This window comes from Rattus norvegicus, chromosome 6 (genome assembly GCF_021556685.1).
Source record: "Rattus norvegicus strain SHRSP/BbbUtx chromosome 6, alternate assembly SHRSP_T2T, whole genome shotgun sequence".
Taxonomy (NCBI): domain Eukaryota; kingdom Metazoa; phylum Chordata; class Mammalia; order Rodentia; family Muridae; genus Rattus; species Rattus norvegicus.
The window spans coordinates 94,312,792-94,333,911 of record NC_141539.1 but is presented as its reverse complement, the minus strand read 5'-3'; the positions used below and the strand labels follow the sequence as shown (position 1 = coordinate 94,333,911).

Genomic DNA, 21,120 nt, shown 5'->3' with positions numbered 1-21,120 from the left:
CTCTGCACTACCTGATGGGGGTGGAGGGTAGAGGGGGCTCTCTGGGTCCCTGCAGAGGGACGTGCCCAGCATTTCTCTCTTGCCTTACTAGCTCTTACTGGCTCCCAGGAAGGAAGCACGTTTGTAATTAGCACTTTGTGGATTCACACCCATGTCTGACTCACTCCTGATCAAGAGATTAATCATATACTCAGGTCCCGCTGAACACAGAGTAAGCATGTAACCAGACCATAGGAGGTAGAGAGAGCCCTCTGAGTGACAGCACGGTGCCCTGGAAGTTTGAATTATCTTTCCCCTCCTCTCACATTATTGGAGCCGTGTTTTCTGGAAAACCAGTCCGTTTTGTAATTAGTTGCTCAGTGGTCCCTGCTACCGCAGGGATTGGCTTATAGCACCGGCGGGAAGAGCTTCTGGCGGCAAAGGGGTTGCAGGCTCTGAGCTGAAGGGCTCAGCTTCTCGTGGGTTTCAGATAGAAAGGCTGTTCAAATATTTGCCCAACAACTCCCAGTGTGCTTTGGAACAAGCCGCAGGAGGAGCCCTCGCTGAGTCACAGGAAGTGCAGGCATTCGACAGAAAGGTGGATGCGAGCAGGTTTACCAACTCTGGCTTCTCTGCTCTCACAATTAGCCAGGCTGCCTCTCACCAGTGGCCTGGTGGCACCAGAGAACTCTGCTGATAGGCAGCTCGATGTGGTGGCACCTTATGCATTTTTCCCCCAAGGAACATTAGGAGGCACACTCCAGTAGCTGAGTCTGCCCACGGTTTTCTGACCTGCAGAATTGTATCCTCAGCGATCAGTGTGAGATTTCTTCCACTGTTAAGTCCCCGAAGCATCTAAATCCATCAAGTTCAAAACAGAACTCCCACACTGGCTGGATTCTAGCCTTCGCCCCATCAGTGAATGGACCCACCTCCTCCTACACGCTCTGTATGAAAACGTTGGTGCATCTACGAATCTGCAGCTGCTGCTCACCTGACCCTCCCTGGCTAAAACTGCCTATCCCTGCTGCTGACCCAGGAGGCTCCCAAATCTACCTTTGCCTTCCAAAAGGTAAGGCTGCACCATAGTTTGACCCCGTCCCTCCTTTCCCCGTCCCTCTCTGACCCCAGGATAGGCACAGGATCTCAGTTGTATCTCATCAGAGCCCTACCCTGGGATTTTGTTTTCCAAGTGCCAGCAGGGTTAGACACTGCTATCTTCTGTAAATGCCAGCTGGAAAACCAGAAAACCAGAGAAGCTTTGGCCAAGTTCCTGCTGTGTGGAAAAATCCCTTGCAGCAGAGAAAGAGGCCGTGCTGAGGCCGCTGCGTGAATCTCATAGTGTTATTCCTGTACCATGTGGCACAGTGCATTTATTTCTCCTCATGAGTCATAATGAATTATATGTGTATAACAAACACACAAACACACAAACACACATACACACACACAGAGTCTCTCATTATATCCCAGGCTAGTCTTGAACTTGGGCTCTTACTGCCCAAGGAACTGTTTTAACTTCTCAAGTACAGGGATTACAGGTGTCTACCTGGTATGTGTGTATGACACAGTCCTTTTGTACAGGACACTAAACAAGCCAGTGTTTGCTCCAGGAGACACAGTCTCCGTGTTCTAAGACTATTTGCTGCATGGACGTTCTTAGGATGAGAGCCCATTACTAAAGCATAACGCACTTTCTGCTCATAAGACACGGTAGGTGTGAGACTCATGGAGAACTATGGGACACTAGCAAGTTATCTGCCCACACCACAATCTCACCGTGGGGTCCCCCTGCTGTGGTAACTGTCCCTAATCTTCGGTCCCTCTACCTTCAATGGTGGACCCAACCCCAGCCCCACTGATGAATACGTGCTTCCCAGGTGCAGGTCTGAATTTCTGCCTTCCCTCATAGTGAGGTGGGCCTGTGTGACTCAGTTCAGAGCATGGGGTTTCTGTGTTTGCAGCTTCAAGGATGGGGTAGGGTAGGGTAGGGAGCTGGAGTTTGAGGAGTTCTGCCCCTTTCTTCTCTCCTCCTCCTCCAGGCTCCCCGTTCTCATCTGCTGCCTTGCTCTCTGCAGTAGATGATGCCATCTGACACGGTTTTGCTCTGTCTGTTGCTTGTCTTCTGTCTTACTTAGGGTTTTACTGTTGTGAACAGACGCCATGACCAAGGCAACAGCATTTAATCGGGGCTGGCTTACAGGTTCAGAGGTTCAGTCCAGATTATCAAGGCGGGAGCATGGCAGCATCCAGGCAGCATGGTGCAGGAGGAGCTGAGAGCTCTACATCTTCATCTGAAGGCAGCGAGGATAAGGTCTTAAAGCCCAGGCCCACAGTGACACACCTACTCCAACAAGGCCACACCTTCTCATGGTGCCACTCCTTGGGCCAAGCATATGCAAAACCACCACACCTTTCCTCTCTAGAAAGTAGACACCACACGTAGTGTGATTACCACAATAGATCTGTGACAATATTGAACTACTTCTGAACCAGTTAGTGGCCAGCCTTTTCCCTGAGACCCTGTATGTCCCCACCTCTCTACTACCACAACACTCTCCAGTGTCAACTGCTTTATCCAGTTTGGGCTGCCAGGGCGAACTCCACAGACTGGATGGCTTGATCAACAGACAATTATTTCTGGCAGTTTTAGGGTCTGGGAAGTGCAAGATCTAGGCGCCAGACAATTCAGTTCCTTCGGAAGTTTCTCTTCCTGGCTTGCATGTGGCTTCCTTCCTTCTGTGTTCCCGCATGGTGGGGGGAGGGGATTTTCTCATGTCTCCTCTTATAAGGCTATGAGTCCCATCAGTCAGTCACGCACCACACCCTCATGATCTTACCTTTCAAAGGCTCCGCTCCAAATCTCATTAGGCCTTCAACGTTCAAATATTGAGAGAACACAGCATTCAGACCACACAGCTGGGGGCATCCAGGCCTCCCCATCTGCCACTGAGTCAGGACTACCCTGACTAAGCAGTACGGGTGCTCTGTCCCCAGCCTCCAGTAGCATGGTCTTGTACAGCATGCTCTGAAAGCCCACTTAACCATGAGAAACTGAACAGCTGACTTGTGCAATGTAAGAGGAAGACTTCCTTTTTCAGATCTTTAAAAATTACTTTTAATTATGTGTAAGTGCCTGTGTGGGGATAGGCACACAAACACAGGAGTTCTCATATACCAGAGCCATCAGGTCAAATAGATGTGGAGCTGCAGGTGGTAGTAAGGTACCCACCATGGGGGAAGGGACTGAAACCTGGGTCATCTGCATAGCGCAAATGTGCTTAACCACTGAGCATCTCTCCAACCTCTCCTCTCCCCTTTCTTTCTCCCTCTCTCTCCCTTCTCAACCCTCTCTCAATAGGGCCTCACTATAGCCCAGGCTGGCTTAGAACTCACTATGTAGTCCAGGCTAGCCTGGAACTCTTGGTGGTCCTCTCCTCCGCCTCCCAGATGCTGAGATTACAAGTGAGTACCACAACACCCAGATACCTTGTTGAGAAGAAAACGTCAAATTGAAAATAATTATTACAATATCTATACCTAAGTCCAATGACCAAAATAGTTTGTTTTCTGTTAAAAAAAATAACAACTCTAAAATATTGTTATTTTAAGCTACAGAAAGTTTGGAGAAAAAAAACACTTGTAAACACCATAATTTTTGTCATGTTTGCTGTTTTTTTAACCAGTGTGAAGATGGAGGGCAGCTTGCCAGAGTTGGCTCTCTTCCTTTAACGTTTGGGGGCCTGGGGACTGAACTCTGACTTGAAGGAAAGCACCCTGTGTTCTGAGCCATCCCACTGGCCAATGCTTTCTCTCCGTAGGAACCGTATTCATGGTACAGCATGTGAAACAGTTATGTGCTTGATTTCTACCTGTTAAGCATAGCCCAGTGCAAAAGAAAATGCAGACTCTGGCCAAGGGCAGGATAGTCAGTTTCCTCTTGGGAGGGGCCCATTACTTCAGCTCACACCAGATGGAGGTCCCTCCTCCCCCAAAGAATTGTCACCTTCATTCTAGAGTATGCAGGTATCTGCATTTGGTAAGGGTAGATGTCATCACCTACCGAAGATACAGTGGGTCTCCAGGCTGGGAAGATCACTCCTCTGTCCAGAGATACCATGCACACCCTAGGCTGGGCTTGAGCACTCCTGCCTGACCCAACCCCTACTTGGGTCAAGGGCTACTGTATGATATGCTGTTAGCTGGTCACCACCCTGGGGACAGAGGGCAGTCACGAGGAGAAAGAGAGAGGGGGAGAAAAGAGGAGGCCAGGAAGGATCCTGGGCCTCAGAGAGCAGGAAGATGGCGGCTGCAGGTGGGGCCACAGGATCACAATGCCCCCAAACCCTGTGCAAACAAAACCACACCCCTGTCTCATCAAACTAATAAAATACCAATCCAAAGACCTTGAAAGTCAAATAACTGAGTGTAGAGCATCAAACCCAGTGAGCTGTCACCTTCAGAGTGCAGGGCCCCCAGTGACGGCACCATCTCAGGCTTGTGGGGCTGGCCCTGCTCAGAACTTAAAAGAGGCGAGCCAGCCCCAGCATACAGTGGTACACTGGGAAGCAGAGTATAAACAAGGTGCAGGGCTAGATAACGCAAGCACCTAGGAGCCACTGTAAAGTCTTTGGGCTCTAAAGCAGATATGGTAGCAGCACATATAGTCCCAGCACCTGGAATCTGGAAGCAGGAGAATCAGGAACCGAAGGAAGACTCAGCTACACAGGATGCTTTAGGCCAGCGGTACACACCTTTAATCCCAGCACTCAGGGCACAGAGGGAGGTGGAACTCTGTGCCTTCAAGGCCAGCCTAGTAGTCTCCATAAGGAGGGCAGCAAAGGCTACATAGAGAGACTCTGTCTCAATACAAACAAACAAAACAAAGTTAAAAACCCTAAGACTTAGCCAGATGTGGTGACACACACTTGTGATCTCTGGGACTCACAAGGTAGAGGAAGCAAGATCACAAGTTCAAGGCCAGCCTGATCTACACAGCACGACCTAGCATACTCTAGGCTAGCCAGGCTCCATAGCATGGATGGCAGGCGGAAGAAGTGAGAAGTGTAGGTTGTGGGCAGGAGCTCCCACCAGGTGACTTTGAATGAGGAACTGGGTAGGAAGGGAAGACTGGGGAGGGCTGCAAGAGAGGAAGACCCGGCAGTTTCACCACCCGCCTCTCCCTTTGGGTTCTGTGAACCTCACTTTACAAATCCCACTTCTTGGTCACATTGCTTTGTGTGCCTAACTAACCACATGGACTGTCTGAGTTCATCGATGCCACCCTAGCAAGATGGCCGTCACCTGTCCAGTCTTTTCCAGAGGACCTAGCTGGCCTTCTTACAGGACCAGCTGCCCAACGAAGCCAATGAGAGATGAGGGAACCAATTCTTCACCCCACCACACCTCCATTTGGCAGGACGGACCTGACTGTTAAAAACCATATCACGGGGCTGGGGATTTAGCTTAGTGGTAGAGCGCTTACCTAGGAAGCGCAAGGCCCTGGGTTCGGTCCCCAGCTCCAAAAAAAAGAACCAAAAAAAAAAAAAAAAAAAAAAACCATATCGGGCAAGTCCCATGAGTGGCCAGGAGGGGCAGTGGTTATGTCTGAGAAGTCACCCTGAAGCTTGGTTATCTCAAGTGCCAGCAGTGACTTTCCTGCTTGTCTAAAGTCCTCCCCTTCTCAGGTCTGAGGACATCATGCAGGACAAAGGGCTGCTTGGTAAGAATCTCACGTAGCCAGAGAAGTGATAAGAGGGTCACCACTTGGATTTAAGTATCCCTTATACAGATGCCTCAGCCTCTCTTTTGTGAGGCATTAAATCAGCAAGGTGTTCCTAATCAGACCAGAATCCCAGGGGAGAGGTGGAATGTGGAAGCCAGGAATATTGATCAGGACCCAGGGAGAACTTTGAGCGGTAGGAATAGTAGTTTTGAGCCCACCACTTGATGAGAGTGGAGCCAACTGTGAGGCTTCTGGCCTCTTATTGCCTGTAGCATGAGGCCATGGGGAAATGGGGAAATGGTGTATTATCTGGGAGAGCACTATCTCTCTCACAGGAGCGGAGCATGGGATAGTAGTTCTGACGTGATTCAGTCATCTGCCTCCCCCCACCCCCTTTTCGTTTGAGACAAGGTCTCTCTACATAGCCCTAGCTGCCCTGGAGCTCACTTTGTAGATCAGGCTGGCCTCACTGAGATCTATCTGCCTCTGCTGCCCCAGTACAGGGAGTAAAGGAGGGACCTGCCCTCCTTCATGATTGTGGAAAGCAGTCATACTCACGTGAGGTGATGGCACCAGAGTGCTAAAGAGGTTAATGCGAGGAAATTATTCAAGTAGTGTCTTCAGCCTATTACTTTAGGGTGTCCTCAAAGAAGAGGAGCCTGAAAAAAATTCTTGCCTTTATGCCACTCCTCCAAATTATTGAGACATTCTCATTGTTCTCTGGAGTTTTTGATTATTGCTATCTGGCTCCAAGACTGTGCTAAACAGTGCTCCAGGCAGGTGTTTAGCTTGGGCCAAAAAGAGAGGTGTGGCTCGACTTTTCTGTTGGAGTTCCCCACCCCCCGCCCAAGTAAAGAATACCAAGAAAAGTGGTGAGACATGCCTTTAATCCAACACTCAGGTGGCAGAGGGAAGCGGATCTCTGAGTTTGAAGCAAACCAAGTCTACCAAGTGAGTTGTAGAACAGCCAGGGCTACACAGAGAAACCCTGTCTGGAAAAACAAAAACAAAACAAAAAGCCAAGACGGGGAAACTCTGAGTTAATAACAGGAGAATGGAGACTGTTTGCCAAGCATGCGTGAGGGTCTGGGCTCAATCCCCAGGAAGGGTGTAATACAAGTTTCTTTAGAATCTTAGACGTTTAAGAATGGGATGGAACGGGGGCAGGAGAGGTGGCTCAGTGGTTAAGAGCACTGACTGCTCTTCCAGAGGTCCTGAGTTCAAATCCCAGCAACCACATGGTGGCTCACAACCATCTGTAATGGGTTCTAATGCCCTCTTCTAGTGTGCATGAAGACAGCAACAGTGTACTCACATACATGAAATAAATAAATCTTAAAAATAAAAAAAAGAATGGTATGGAACTCTGCAAGAAGGGCGTGGCAGGGCGAGTTGGCTTCCCACTCAGGAACACCTTGCACCTCACATCCTCAACCTCAAATTTGCATTTTCACCCCTGGATAAGTCTAAGGCACTCTCTCTGATGGGAGCCGCTTTAGCAATGGTCTCATGATGCAGCGTTGTTGTGGATTTGGCCTAATGCTGCATGCATTGTGTTAATTTGGTCCCCAAAATTGCACAGGAATCAGCAGGTCCACATGTAGGATGCTGAGGGTCCCTGCCCCCAGTTGGTTTTGATTGGTAAATAAAGTTGCAGGCGACCCACGGCTGGGAAGGGAGACAGCGGCAGGAGTTTAGGATTCCCAGGCAAGGGACTGAGGAAGGAGCACGAGGGAAGAGAGCCTCCCTTCTGGGAAAAGGGTAGAAGCCACGCCTAAGGTGTGCCAGACAGAGAACAGAGCCCTCATGTAGGTGCTGGGGAACTCAGCCCAAAAGGCTGCCAGCCTGGGTCGGCCAAGATGAAATATAGATTTTAGTAAGTGATGGGTTGGGATTATCAGAAAGTGCATCACCCACGGAGGTTAGGAAGCAGCCAGCTATCGAGCTGTTTAAGGCATATTAAAATATAAGTCTCTCTCTCTATCTCTCTATCTCTCTCTCTTTCTCTCTCTCCCCTCTCTCCTCTCTTCTCTCCTCTCTCTCCTCTCTCTTTTCTCTCTTCTCTCTCCTCTCTCCCCTCTCTTCTCTCTCTCTTCTCTCTCTCCCCTCTCTTCTCTCTCTTCTCTCTCTCTCTCTTCTCTCTCTTCTCTCTCTCTCTCTCTCTCTCTCTCTCTCTCTCTCTCTCTCTCTGTGCACGTGCATGTGCACGTCTTTCATTTGAGAACCCAGAACATTGGTGTGGGTAGCAGGGATCACTGCTACTGCTGGGATGATTTGAGTAGAGTTATTTGGGTTCAACAATACAACATGTGAAGAATATGAAGAAAATCAGGCGCAGGGACTTTTAAAGGTGTTTTTAGCTTTTAAACTAAGACACACATGCTTACTTCCATTGTCCTGTGTTTGGATGTTGTCATGTGAGGCCGTGAGCCTGCAACTGCTGCAGCCTTATTAGACTCAAGAGAAGAATTCAGAGAAGATCTCAGGGCGTGCTTACCCTGACCTCTGGGCTAAAGCTGCTGCCTTTGGCTCTGGATCTTCTTGGTGTAAACTGCGGCTTAGTCTGTGATTTCAGTTTCTAGCATCCTGAAACTGTCAGTACAAAAACAAGCAAGAATAAACCAAACAACAAAAGCCAGGTCTCACCTCAGAGGGAATCGGTCAGAGTGTGTTCTGTAGACAAGTGTAGACTCATGTTGCCCCAAATACCATGTTCCAACTTGGTGACAGTTTCATCCAGTTGTTATAGTAATAGAATGAAGAAATTCACAAAGCAGGACACTTCTCCTGTCCACCGGTAGAAACATCCGGCAGGCAGGGTTAGAGCAAAGCAGGGAAGCTGCTGTCAGAAGCTTCTGATGGCATTTAACAATGCTTGGTACAGACTAAGGGTCTGTTTGTACAATCTAGACAGATTTACCCAATAGTCACAAGGATGTTAGTCACACACAGAACTGGGCAGTAAAAGGCTCAATAGAAGGTCAAACTATCTCAAGATGCTTTGGTTCCCAAGCTGTAACACGCCATTCCACTATAACAACAGTAATTTAATCGTTCAGTCAGACTAGGAGAGCATCTGAGTGTGGCTTTTTGGAGGAACTTCAGCACATAAAACCAAAAGAGACCTGGTTTGTTTCGACAGTCACCAATTCATTGTACCATAGCAGACTGTCTGTGTATGGTGGGTGCTCTCGGAAGCATAGGCAGGGACACACACACACACACACACACACACACACTATTATTTACAGCAGCAATGCAAGATGGGTAAAGTATTTGGGCTGATGAATAACAGCCAGAGGGTGTGTGTGTGTGTGTGTGTGTGTGTGTGTGTGTGTGTGCAGGTGCACAAGAACAGTCTTGCTGGAAAGATCTTCAGTGGAAATTACAAGGCATAGACACCCAAAGTTCCAGGTCCTGTGTGAGGTCCTTAAAGTCTTCTAAGCTCCTGGTCACATTTAAAACCCTGCAAAGATCTCACTGAAGAGCCAGCTGCTTAGGAGTGGGCTGTACCCCAGTGTTGGAGTGCTTGACTAGGATATGTGACAAGACCCTGGGTCCCACCCTAGGATACCTAACAGTGTCCCCTGCCTAGTACTGTATGTGGCTCATAGTGAGACAATAATTGCCTGTCTTATAGATAACTGTATGAACACAGAGAGGGGAGGGGAATTTAACTTCAACCTCACTGATGCCTAGGCATTCTAACCATCGCCCTACAGGACATATTTATTGATTTCATTACCCAGTCTGTGGAACTCTCACCTCCATGCAGCAGGAAAGAGATAAAAGAACCATGAATAATTTTAGATGACTTCTCTAACCCCAGTGACCCACAGTCCCTAAAGCAAGCCCAGGCTTAACTGGGACATCTCACAAACACCAGTGTCTGTGTGTGTTCACGACTTCAGTCAGGATAGTCGTCAGAGGGAGCTTCCACATGAACCAGATGCCCAGCTGCCTGAGACTGGCTCTCGCCAGTCTAGACACTTGTATAGATGCCAAGAGGACTGAGTTCTCACAGACAGCTCTGGCTAAAACACAGACCAGCACAGCTGGCAGGCAGCTGACACTGACCCAGATCTAGTGTGTTCTCTCTCTCTCTCTCTCTCTCTCTCTCTCTCTCTCTCTCTCTCTCTCTCTCTCTCTCTCTCTCTCCTATCTCCCATTGAGGCATCATATTTGTACATACGGTAAGTATGTATTGTATCCTAGAAAAGAAATCCCCTGGACTTTCCCTTCTGCGTATCTTGCTTTGCTTTGCCCGCCCTTGGTCCCTGACAGCAGCGAAGGTTATCAATGCAAATAAAACACTGATGAGATTAACCAGCTTTTATTCCAGAGCTTTGAGCTGCAAATCAAGTCTGGGCTGGATCACTCCACACTTGTTTAATCTGCCTGTGAGGATCGCAGCAAAGTCAACAGTGACTTCAACTGCTCCATGCTTAACAGTCACAGTTAGAAAATGGATGGTAACTTTGGAGCGCGGCCAAGTAAGAACTTGGCATTTGCTCTTTCCTGCACTGTGGGTTCTCTCAAGAGCGTGTGCAGGGACGGACACACACACACACACACACACACACACACACACACACACACACCACTATTTACGGCAGCAATGTAAGATGTAAGATGGCTGAGATATTTGGGCTGATGAGTAACAGCAAGAGGAAGTGTGTGTGTGTGTGTGTGTGTGTGTGTGTGTGTGTGTGTGTGTCTGTGTCTGTGTGTGTGTGTGTCTGTGTGCGCACAAGCACGCAGGCACAGTCTTGGCTCAATAGAAACTCCTATTGTGGATGCGAAGTGGATCAAACATTATTCTACTTTATATACCAAGAACTCAAGGTTCAAGATGTCTGGCTTCAGGGATGACACCCCTAGTCAGTGTTAGAGCTGGTAGGACAGTCTGGTGGCTCCCAGTCCGTTCCTCAGCCCCCATGGTGTCAGTGTGTGTTGCTAGGCCTTCCAGGAGAGCTTTATACAATGGGGAGACTGGTCAGGTGTTGGGCTGATTCAGCCGGAGAGAACAGAGGACTTCTTACAGGACCTAGAATCCCTCTTTCTGCTGTGATTTGACCTCGACATGTCTATCTCAGATTCTAGCATCAGTTTAAGAAGGGTTTATGGCTTCTAGAAACAGTGTCTGCCTTTGAAAAGCTCACAGTTGACAGGAAGAGGATGAATTGACCGTCTCTCTTGCCGTGTGTCAGTCAAGTGAGCAGAAATCTAAATAAAACTGAAGTTCCCGGAGAAGCCCAATAGAAGCGACTTGTGACATTGCAGAGAAGTGATAAGGATGTGTCCATGAAGTAATGGATATGAGAACAAGTGCACCCTCCAGGCAGAGGAAACAGCATGTGTCATACATCATATGCAGGATCATAAACCAGCACACGGTTGGGGACCACGAGGAATGCTGCATGGCTGGGGCAAAGGGCACGTGTGGGCCAAGGACAGGAAATGAACCCCAGTGAGAGTGGCAGAGCCCATGAAAGGACCTATTATGTGCAAAAGTAATGATTTAAAATAATCCGGTAAACTTAAGAAGCCGACTGAAGCAGAACACAGGCTCCGCATTCTCGGGAGAGGAGCAGACAGAAAAACCCCCTGCTTACCCAAACCCCATACCTACCTCTCTGTTCTCTCTGGTCTCCTCCCAACAACCGAAAAGTGGAACAAGCCACGTGTCCCTGGCCCCCACTGCAGCCCTGTTGTGTGGCTTCCACACTCGTCTCCTTCGGGGCAACTGGATGGTCATTCATAAAATTAATTGTATTGTGTCACTTCTCTGTTTGACATCCTCCAATGGTTGGTTTCCGTGAGTGGCTTGCGGAATAAAATCCCACCTCCCTCCTCTAGGTGATCTGCTTCTTGCAGACTGCTTGATCTCCCAGCCACACTCTCTGAGCTGTCTACACTCCTGACCCATGTCCTTTCTAGTCCTTAAGTGTGCCTAGCCCATTCCCACTTTAGACTCTTTAGACCTTTCCCCTGGCTAGACCTTCACTGACTACAAACTCCTGGCCTTTCTCATTGTAACTTAAATATCACTTCTTCCTACCTTTCCCAACAGCCCTGTCATCTTTAAGAGACACTCAAGTGACAAGCCTTTGTCACTTTAGCTCTCTTCATTGTTCTTCTGTCTACCCGTGGTCCTCCTCCTCCTCTGTGGTAGACAGTCTCCCTATTTTGTCCTTTCCCTGTACATACATGCTGCCTCACTAGTCAAGAAGTGAAGCATGTCTCTCCTTCCATTGAAGGACCTTAGGATGTCACTGCTTGCTCTGGCTGACAGGATGAAGCAAGAAGGATGCTGTGCCAGTTCTGGACCTCACTTAAAAAACTATGCTGTAATTTTGTGTGTGCTTGTGGGTACATGCCTGCCACACTACATGTGTGGAGGTCAGAGGACAACTTTTGGGAATGAGTTTTTCCCTTCTACCTTGTTCTGAGGCAGGTCCCTTTTGTCTCTGCCCTGCTGTGCATTCTGATCTGGCTGGCTTACCTGCAAGCCTCTGGGTGAGTCTCCTGTTTTCATTCCGGGTGCTGAGCCAGGAGTGCTGGGGTTGCAGACTTAGACTACAGTGTCCACTTTGTTACATTGTTACAGGGATTGCATTCCGGCTATCAGGCTTGCAGAGCAAGTACTTTTTCCATTAAACCAACCCACCTGCCCTAGATCTATCTTTTAAAAGTTTGTTAACTTCCAATTTACTCTTGGAAACCAGCTGCCATGTAAAAAATCTAGCTACAGTGAGACCAGCATGATGGGGAAAAAGCACAAGCTCTCCACAGCAGTCAGAGAGCCATACAGAGGGATGCTTAAGTGAGGGGTATGTGGATGGTGGACCCTTCCGTATGGCTCACTTACCAACCTACTACAGGTGAGCAAATGAACCCAAATGATACCCAAAGCAACCAGCTGTCCAGCCATCCCTGACCCAAATCCTGACAGACAACCATCAGGCTAAATAAAGTTTTATTGCTTGAAGACACAAAGTTTAGAAATGTGTCTTATGCAGCAGCAGCAACTGACAGAAACATCCTTCTATTTCCAGAAGATAACAGTGCTTCTGAGGCTTAGCCTGGCTGTGCCTGGCATGTGAACCCAGCAGATACTTGTTGAGTTTTTGTTGTTCGTTGTTGTGTTTTAGTGTTTGTGGTACTGGAACCCAGGAACTATGTGCTCTCAGTGACCAAAGCCCACAGACCTAAATGTGTGAATTCCAGGGGAAAGTGGAATTGTTAATTTCCTTCAGGTTTTGTAAGAAAACAAACAAAACAAAACATTCACTATCTGACTACAGGACATAGGATTTTGGAGTTCAATATTTCAGTTCTGAATTTTGAGAACATAAGGATGTAGGCATGGCTGAAACACAGAGAGAACAAAGTTGAGGAGGTGAGCAGATTGAAGGATAGAATGCTGACTGAGACCTACATATAAAACTTGCCTTTTCTAAGATGACTGCCGGACAGGTGCAGCACAAAGCCGGGAACTTTCCATCTGAGGACTGGGTGTGAGGGGCAGGTCCTGTCCTTGGAGAGATCTAGTTTCAAAACAGGCAAAAAGGATTTGGAGAAAGATGTGTATTGAGTAGAATGGAATTGGGGACTCAGACCAAAGAGACTAGCCTGGGCAAAGGGGTGAAAGGGTGGTGTGGTGATACAACGGCACAAGGCCTAGGAGAAGGGCAGAGTACAGGTTAGCTTTGCTCTGGTCAGAAGTTAAGAACGGCTCTGATGGGGTCACTAGGTTAACTGGCCTTTCAAGATCCTGGCCAGCCTGAAGGCATAAAGTTTGTTTTTCCTGCCCATGTATCATGGGGAAGGATGATGCCTGCCGTTGGCAGTAGAGCTGGTGATCTGAGATGTTTGCTCAGGTTCCGGATGAGATAGTGGTGACAGGAGGCAGGGGGAGCTGTAGGTCAGCTCAGTCAATGAACTCTAGACTGGCCAGCAGATAGACCAGTAGGCAGAGGCTAGTGTCACTTGCAAAGCTATTCACATGAGGGGCTGGTGCCTCCGCAGAGTTAGGTTTTTTTTTTTTCTTTTTTTTTTTTCGGAGCTGGGGACCGAACCCAGGGCCTTGAGCTCACTAGGCAAGTGCTTACCGATGAGCAGGTCCTCCTAGAGTCTAGAAGGGTAAACTGCCCTGTATCGAATCTTTTTAAATCCCATAGACAGTGTACAACGTTGCCATTCTTTCCTATTACAAGAAGAAAAGTTGTTTAACTAAAACCTTTGTTTTTCAAATTCCCAGGCAAAATGGCCTTCCACTCTTGACTCCTTCTACATATACACCAAAGAGAATGAATAAGAGATAAATTCTTAACATGCCGCTAAATTCTTGCTTTTAGTAAGTCAGCAGGCAGAAATTTCTGGGCTATTTTGTTTCTTTCCTTGGTTCTCCGGTCATATGGAACTGGGCAAAGGAGGGTGAGAGAAACAAAGACTGGACTCCTTCAAGCTGGCGGTCTAGTACTCAGACTGAAAGATATGTGTTCATTAAGCCTTAGCCTGGTACTTGGCTCCTTCTTGATTTCAAGTGGCAGATATTCAGCAGAAACTAGCTGAGACCAAGCAGAAACTCTGTTAGTTCATACTTAGTAGGGGTAGAAGAAGGAAATATGAAGGAAGAGGAGGAAGGAAGAAAAGAAGGAAGGAAGGGAGAGATAGATGGGTAGAGGAAAGGAGAGAGAGATAGACAAAGGGAGGGAGGGAGGAAGGAAGAGGAAGAAGGAAGGAAGAGGAGGAAAGAAGGAAGGGAGAAAGGGATGGGCAGAGGGAGGGAGGAAGGGAGAGAAGGAGGCAGGGAGGAAGGAAAGAAGGAAAAAGTCAATCAGCAAAGGTCACTGGGCTGACCTGACTGCATGTTTGAATGATGCTGGTTGGTTTCTGCACTAACACAATCATCTCAACTTCCTCCATTAGCACCAGCTTTACCTCAGGAACACTTCCCCAGCCAATGTCCTCAGGACTCTTAAGCTTGCTTCTTGCCAGCTTCGCTGCTCCAGCCATCAGCTCCATTCCTGCAGCAACATTCTGAGCCTTGGTTCTCATATAGCACCCGTCCATGAACCAAGTATAGTCATGAGGATGTAGTGCTCTTATTGCTTAGGACAGATCACGTGCTCAACCCTGGAACCATAGAGTGGTGTTGAACCCATTTAAGTCATCTGTAGGGAGGTAGGTCTTTAAATTGAAATTGTGCAATTACCAGGGTCCCAAGACAGGACTCAAGCAAACAATATGTAGTAGCAATGATACAAGGGCTGTGACACAGGACCAGATTTGTAGACATAAGGCTATACAGTCACTCAGGGCACAGCTGCTATAGATTAATGCTCTGTTGCTTTGAAATTCTTAATTATTTTTTTGGACTTTACTCATATCATTTCCACCCTCTTTTCCTGTAGTCAGGTGGTGACTGCTGCTGAAGTCATGTTGAAAGCCTTTGTCTTTATGCCCATGGCCGACTTGAACTTCCCAGTTTTCAGGGGTAGTAGTCCCTCATGGCATAGTATCTGGTTCCAGGAACTAGACTCTGATAGTTTCTTGATGGTTGCAGTAGGGAACCTGTGTGGCTCTGTCTCTTATCTAAGGTCTGTTGGCTGAGCAGTTTCAGATACCAGAGTCAAGGAGAAAGGACAGGGAACCATCTCAAAAAGGTTTTTCAGGGCCGGGAGCTATATGCACACCCTGGAATACTAAGTCTTTGAGGGTGAAGGTGTCATGTGAATTTTCTCACTTAATTCTCACCAATTTTCACTCCTAAGGCTGTTTTACAAATAAGGAGTCAGGCTAACAGGAAGCTGAGACTCAGAGTAAGCAAGTAACTTGCTCAAAGACACACAGCATGCTTACTGCAAAGCCTATGTGTTTCGTTCCGTTCTCTTCTGTGTTGGGTTCCACACGGAGAAGAGAAATCCTCAAAAGGCTGAGATTCCGAGAAGGTGGTGACAAGGACCCTACAGTCAGCACTAACATTAGTCTGGATGTGTCCATGAGTAGAGCCTGTAGCATTTGGATTATCTAATAACCACCCACCCCACCCACATGTATAAAATACCCCTTTGTATAGTCTGAGCTATTGAGCTTAGATACAATCCAAAAATAGTACATAGATGAAGCCAAAGGTATGCTTTCCTGTTAGTCATTTAGTAGTCATGAGTTAGGACTGTCATAACGACCAATATATTGATCTATTTTACAATTAGCTAATCTCTTAGCTCCAAATTTATAAATTAAACTTACCATAAGTATCTATGCATTGTGTGTGTGTGTGTGTGTGTGTGTGTGTGTGTGTGTGTGTGTGTGTTGACTCTAAGACATTGTCTTATGTAGTCCAGGCCGGCCTTGACTTCACTAGTGGGTAAATAGCCAAGGCTGACCTTGAATTTCTGATCTTCCTATCTCTGCCTTTGAGTGCTGGGCTTATAGACATTGAGCTGCTGTTCTTGGTTTTATGCAGTGCTGGGAATCAAACCCAAGGCTTTGTGCAGGCTAAGCAAGCACTCTACAGTGTGGGTGGGTATTCCCCAGCCTATAAGGGGAAGGGATGATGAAGAGGGCCATGGAGGCCCTCTCAGGAGGCTCAGCTAGGCCTGACTTAGTTTCTCATTGGCTGCAGAGGGCACCCCTCTGGCTAGTGTGTCTTTTTAGAACTCCCTCTTGTGTGTGTGTGTGTGTGTTTAATTTGATAACATGTGGTTTGCTGAAAACACAACAAGCTTGATTAAAGAGTTCCGCCATGCGACACACAAACCTACAGTTAGTTTGTGCTACTCTCTGGTCTCCTGGTAGAACAGAAAGAACTCTTCTTGACAGGAAACCTCTGTGGTTTGTCCCTCCACAAAAGGATATGCTAAGAAGGGTAGGGAGTGAATAGGGCAGGAAAAAAATGGAATTTCAATTTAATTTTGTCAGGGCCAAGTGTTTAGAAGGCAAAACATAAAACGAAAACATTGTTGCAAATGAGCTTGGAGAGAACAGTGGAGACTCTGATCTTGCATGTCCGGCCTTGAGGCTTCAGGCTCTCAGATTGTCTTGTGATAATACTGCTGATTTCTGCTTGGTGTTCTGGAGTTAGGCTGTGCCTTCCCACCCTGCTGTGGTGGAGACTTGGTCTTCATCCTCGGCTGGCTGTTCTACAAGACAGGGGGACTTGTGGCAGAGGCTGCTAAAGTCATCCAAGTTAGGATTCCAAAGAGAGGAGAGTTCTGAGGTCTAGCAACTCTCAGAAAACTCTGGAAACCGCTGTGGTGAAGAGGCACTTCCTCCCTTAGAGGCAGAGCATTTTGTCAGTAGATCTGAGCCCTGAGCAAGACAGGCAGGAGAGCAGTTTCTCGCTGAGACTAGAAAGCAGACATTTAACTTATGATGGTGGGATTGAACCCAGAGGGGCATCGCTTGCCCACAATAAAAACAGGGATAGCAAGTGCAATCTTGGTCTGGTAACAAGACAGGGAGCACTGTTTCCCTCAGAGATGGACTGGTTGCTACTGTAAGCCAAACCGAGGATCTCCTCCCTTGAGGTGTGTTCAGCCCGTGTTCCATCACAGCGACAGAAACGTGACTAAAACACCTTCCATGTGTTTTCCTCTTCTCCAAGTAACTGCATCATTTTTTTCATGTCAGTAAATACATTTCGATAATATTAAATGTCTAAAGTAATATCCTTTGCAGAGTTATAATTTATTTACTGAATCTTCTATTGTTGGAGAATAATATCACCTATCTAAGGGATGGTGTTTTGTTATTATTACATGGTAGTGACTAGCATCCCTCTCTGGATATATTCCAAATAATGGGTAAAACCTATGACCTGTTTAAGGACTTTGATCTTCCATAAGCTGGGATAGGCTCAATGTTAAAACAAACACTCCCTGAGCCTATGAGGCATAAGATAAGGATTTAACAGTGTCTGCAAATTCCTTTCTCTACGTCTTCAACAGTTAAGAGGATGGCACGTGTCTGTGTCTTTTTCCTGGAGATTGCATGGAAAGTCGTGGCTCCTCCCACAGATGCAGTGTGACTGTTTGTGATATCGGAAAGGTTGTCAATGTACAACAGACGACAGGAATGCCCGATTCCTTCCAGAGCAGCCACCGAGTTGCTGCATCCAAAGCTGGCTTGAACGTCCAGATTTCTCTGTGCTTCCCCCAGCTCCCTTCTAGTCCTTCCCGTAGAACAAGGTATTGTGTGCAGAATGGGCCACCTTTTCCAGGATTCAGCCCCAAGCTCTGTGCCCTGGAATTGTCTCTGAATGCAAGATCACCTAACTTAAAAGACTAGTTTGATTTGGGGGCATGGATGGGGACAGACTCCAGGGACTAGAACTAGAAGATAAAAATAATATCCCAGTGTTGACTGGAGTTTGACCAAATCTCCAAATGTCTTGTCTGTGGCATTTAGTGCTCCAGCAGAGCATCGGCATAGCAAAACCAGCAAGAGCCGAGAAATTGTCATGGATGCCCATAGAAGACCTGTCCCTTCACGTGAACTAGGTCGCTGAATGGTGGCTCATGCCTGAACTGTGGTTTCTTCCTTGTTTTTAAGCAGCTACTTAAAGAAATGCTTTTGAATGGCCTCTTGTCCATGTCTGCACTGGACTCCCAGTGGTTGCTTGACGATTAGCTAGGGCTAGCCCTTTGCAAAGCAATGTTTCCAGAGAGGTCAGCAAAAAAATTCTTCAAAAAGTGGACTTGTCAATGGCCTCTGAGAGCGGAGCCACCACATTCCTGAAGCCGAGTGTGTTTTCTTAAGAACTGACAGGTGTGTCGGCCTTCCCAGTCCCAGCCTCCACTGCCTTCCCCAAGAGGCAGCCTCAGACTCTGGACCTCTTGACGGAATGACTCAGACTAATTCTAGCACTTATAACCTAGAAAAAGAAACAGGAAGTGGTTGACAGAACCAGGGTGCAGCTCAGGGAAGGGCCCCAGCGGTGTTGGCCTCAGATGAGATGGTAAATACAGGCAGAGGTGCAGTGTAGCATCTCTCTTTTCTCCCGTTACCATGGTGCCTTCTAGTGGGGCTGGACCACCTTGGTGGAGTTCCTGGGTACATAATTGTGACATGGGGCACTGCTCCTGGGCCGGTGACTCTTTCCATGGGGGGGGGGGGGGGGCTGCGAAACGACAAGCTCTTCCCTGAGGAGGACTTGGACCTCTGACAGGGCTTTTATCAGCCTTAGAAGTAGAAGTGCTTAACTGGATGTGGTCAATGCCTGAGATCCATGCTTGAGAGGTAGATGCAGGAGGACAGAGAGTTTCTGGTCATCTTTTGCTAAGTCAGCCTGGGTTACACAGTCTGAGAGATGTGTTCAAACACCGTGAACTTGGAGATTGTGTACCTAGGACACCATGAACTTGGAGAGTATGTACCCAGGAGTACACTGTGTCTGAAGCCCATAAAAGGGCTTCCTTTACAAACTGAGAAACAAAAGTCCATTGATACCCTAGGTCCCCAGAGAAGTGTTCCAGTGGTGTGGTTAGCACTGTCCTGGGCGTGGCCTTCTGACTGGGGTGGGGGTGACTGATGGGAGAGAAAAAAGCAGAGGGTCTCCCAGTTCATACCCAGGCATCCATTTCTGATTCTCTCAGGGCTGAAGGGTAGCTGGCAACTGAGCCAGCCCCACTCCTACCCGCAGAGTCTCTCTAGTTTTCCTAGCTCCTCCTCCTCAGAGCCTCCCTAGTTTTCCTAGTTCCCCTCCTCTCGACGCTGTCTTCCCACAGGCTTGCCCCTGTTTTGTCTGGACAGTGCCAAGACACTGTGGAGGCCTTACCTGTGCAGACTTGGTGCAAGTATGTGTACGGCCTCTTTAGGTCAATGTCTCCAAGAACCACCTCATGGAGAAATGGCTGTAGCACAGACTGGTTCTTGGCCTGCTCTGCAGTCCTCCAGGACTCATCATCGTCCCCAGGCCTAAAGGTCTGGTTCTACAAGTACCTGCTTCCCTAGGCCAGTCCACAGAGTAAAGGGCCTGCAGACAATCCCAGTCATAGTTTTCCTTTGCATGAAGAAAACTTGCTTCCTTTTCAGTATCCTGTGACCTCTAGAAATGATCCCAGAAGTAGAGGGGATACTAACCTCGAGGAGTCATTTGAGGCCTAACATGTCTCTATCAGGGGGCTTAGGAGGAAATCAGATTATTGGCCGTTTCCCTCTGCATTGGCTTGCCACCATTGCACCATTTACCTCAGCTTTTCCATAAACAAAAGGGTTGCTGCTTCAGGAGGCTGTGCTCCCGGCGTCCTTCAGTAGCAGGCAGAGAAGGTCACTTCCGGTCGCAGACTGGGCAGGACTGGACTCCACTGGTGTCTTCTCAGAAAGAATGCTGACTCTAAGGTAATGTCAGGAAAGGACAAATAGATAGAATTTACCTCGTGGTTTCCTCCAGGCCCTTCCCAGAACCTTGGTTAGCGGGGTGGGGGGAGAAAACAAACAAAGCCCATGATTTTCTGAAGAGATGTTAAGGTACTTCTGGCTACCTCCTAGCACACATATCTGGCTTTTTACAACTGTCTGTAACTCCAGTTTCAGGGGATCTGATGCCCTCTTCAGACTTCCACAGGCATCCATATTCACACACACACACACACACACACACACACACACACACACACACACACACACTCCTAACTTTTGAAAAGGTGATTTGAAAGGGCAACCTTGCTTGATGGTCTGGCCAGTCCTCCTCAGTTCTCAATGTTTGAACGACTGATTCAAGATGACTGAACACTCACCAATAGCTTCCCGTAAACCAGAAAGGGAAAACTCTGTCTCCCACCTCATTCGCTCCTAGCCTGCACATGGTTTTCAGTTTCTCAGTCAGTAGTGGCTGGCTTTTGCCCGGAACACTGACTTGGTGATATCACTGTGGTAAACGCTGAGAAACAGAGTTCAGGGGGTGATTTTGTTTTGTCTGTCAAAGTGGAGGTGAACTTCACGTCTCCATTTCTCAGCCTGGGGAAATTGGGGGATTCCCCCTCCCCTGAACACTTGAGGCCTCACAGGGCTATCTGAGAATGTGTGTGCCCCACCCCCTTTCCTTCAGAAGGCGCTGCTTTTTAAGAGCTCAGGCCCTTGCTTCCTCTTTAGGAGGCTGTTATGATCAGTAGCTGGAGACAGTAAGACTCCCTCCGGCCCAGTTGGAAGTGTTTAAAATGGTGAGTTCAAAGCCACACAGATTCTGGGCCCTGGCTTTGATTTTTGACTGAATGCTACAATGGACGTTTTCTTTCCACTCCTGTTCCTTTCATGCATCCCAGGTTTGCTCGAATTCTTTACGTGGCCTTCAACCTCAAAACCTCCTTCTCCCCTTCCCACTTGCCGGGATTACAGGTTTATATCACCACACCCTGTTTTATATGGTGCTAAGAATTGAACCTTAGGAATTTACTGGGCACACATTC

The 21,120-nt window shown here is 47.8% G+C and overlaps 1 long non-coding RNA gene across 2 annotated transcripts; it reads right to left on the bottom strand.

The window, feature by feature from the left end:
* Positions 1-13,768: 13,768 nt before the first annotated feature.
* LOC148005285 (uncharacterized) lies at positions 13,769-20,673 on the bottom strand. 2 transcript variants are annotated; one of them, XR_015623091.1, is made up of 3 exons: positions 20,377-20,668; positions 19,904-20,048; positions 13,769-18,587 (listed from the first exon to the last, which is right to left on the bottom strand). It is a non-coding gene; the product is annotated as an uncharacterized LOC148005285 (long non-coding RNA). The 2 variants fall into 2 exon arrangements; XR_015623092.1 differs by having other exon boundaries at positions 16,594-18,587; positions 20,452-20,673.
* Positions 20,674-21,120: the final 447 nt, after the last annotated feature.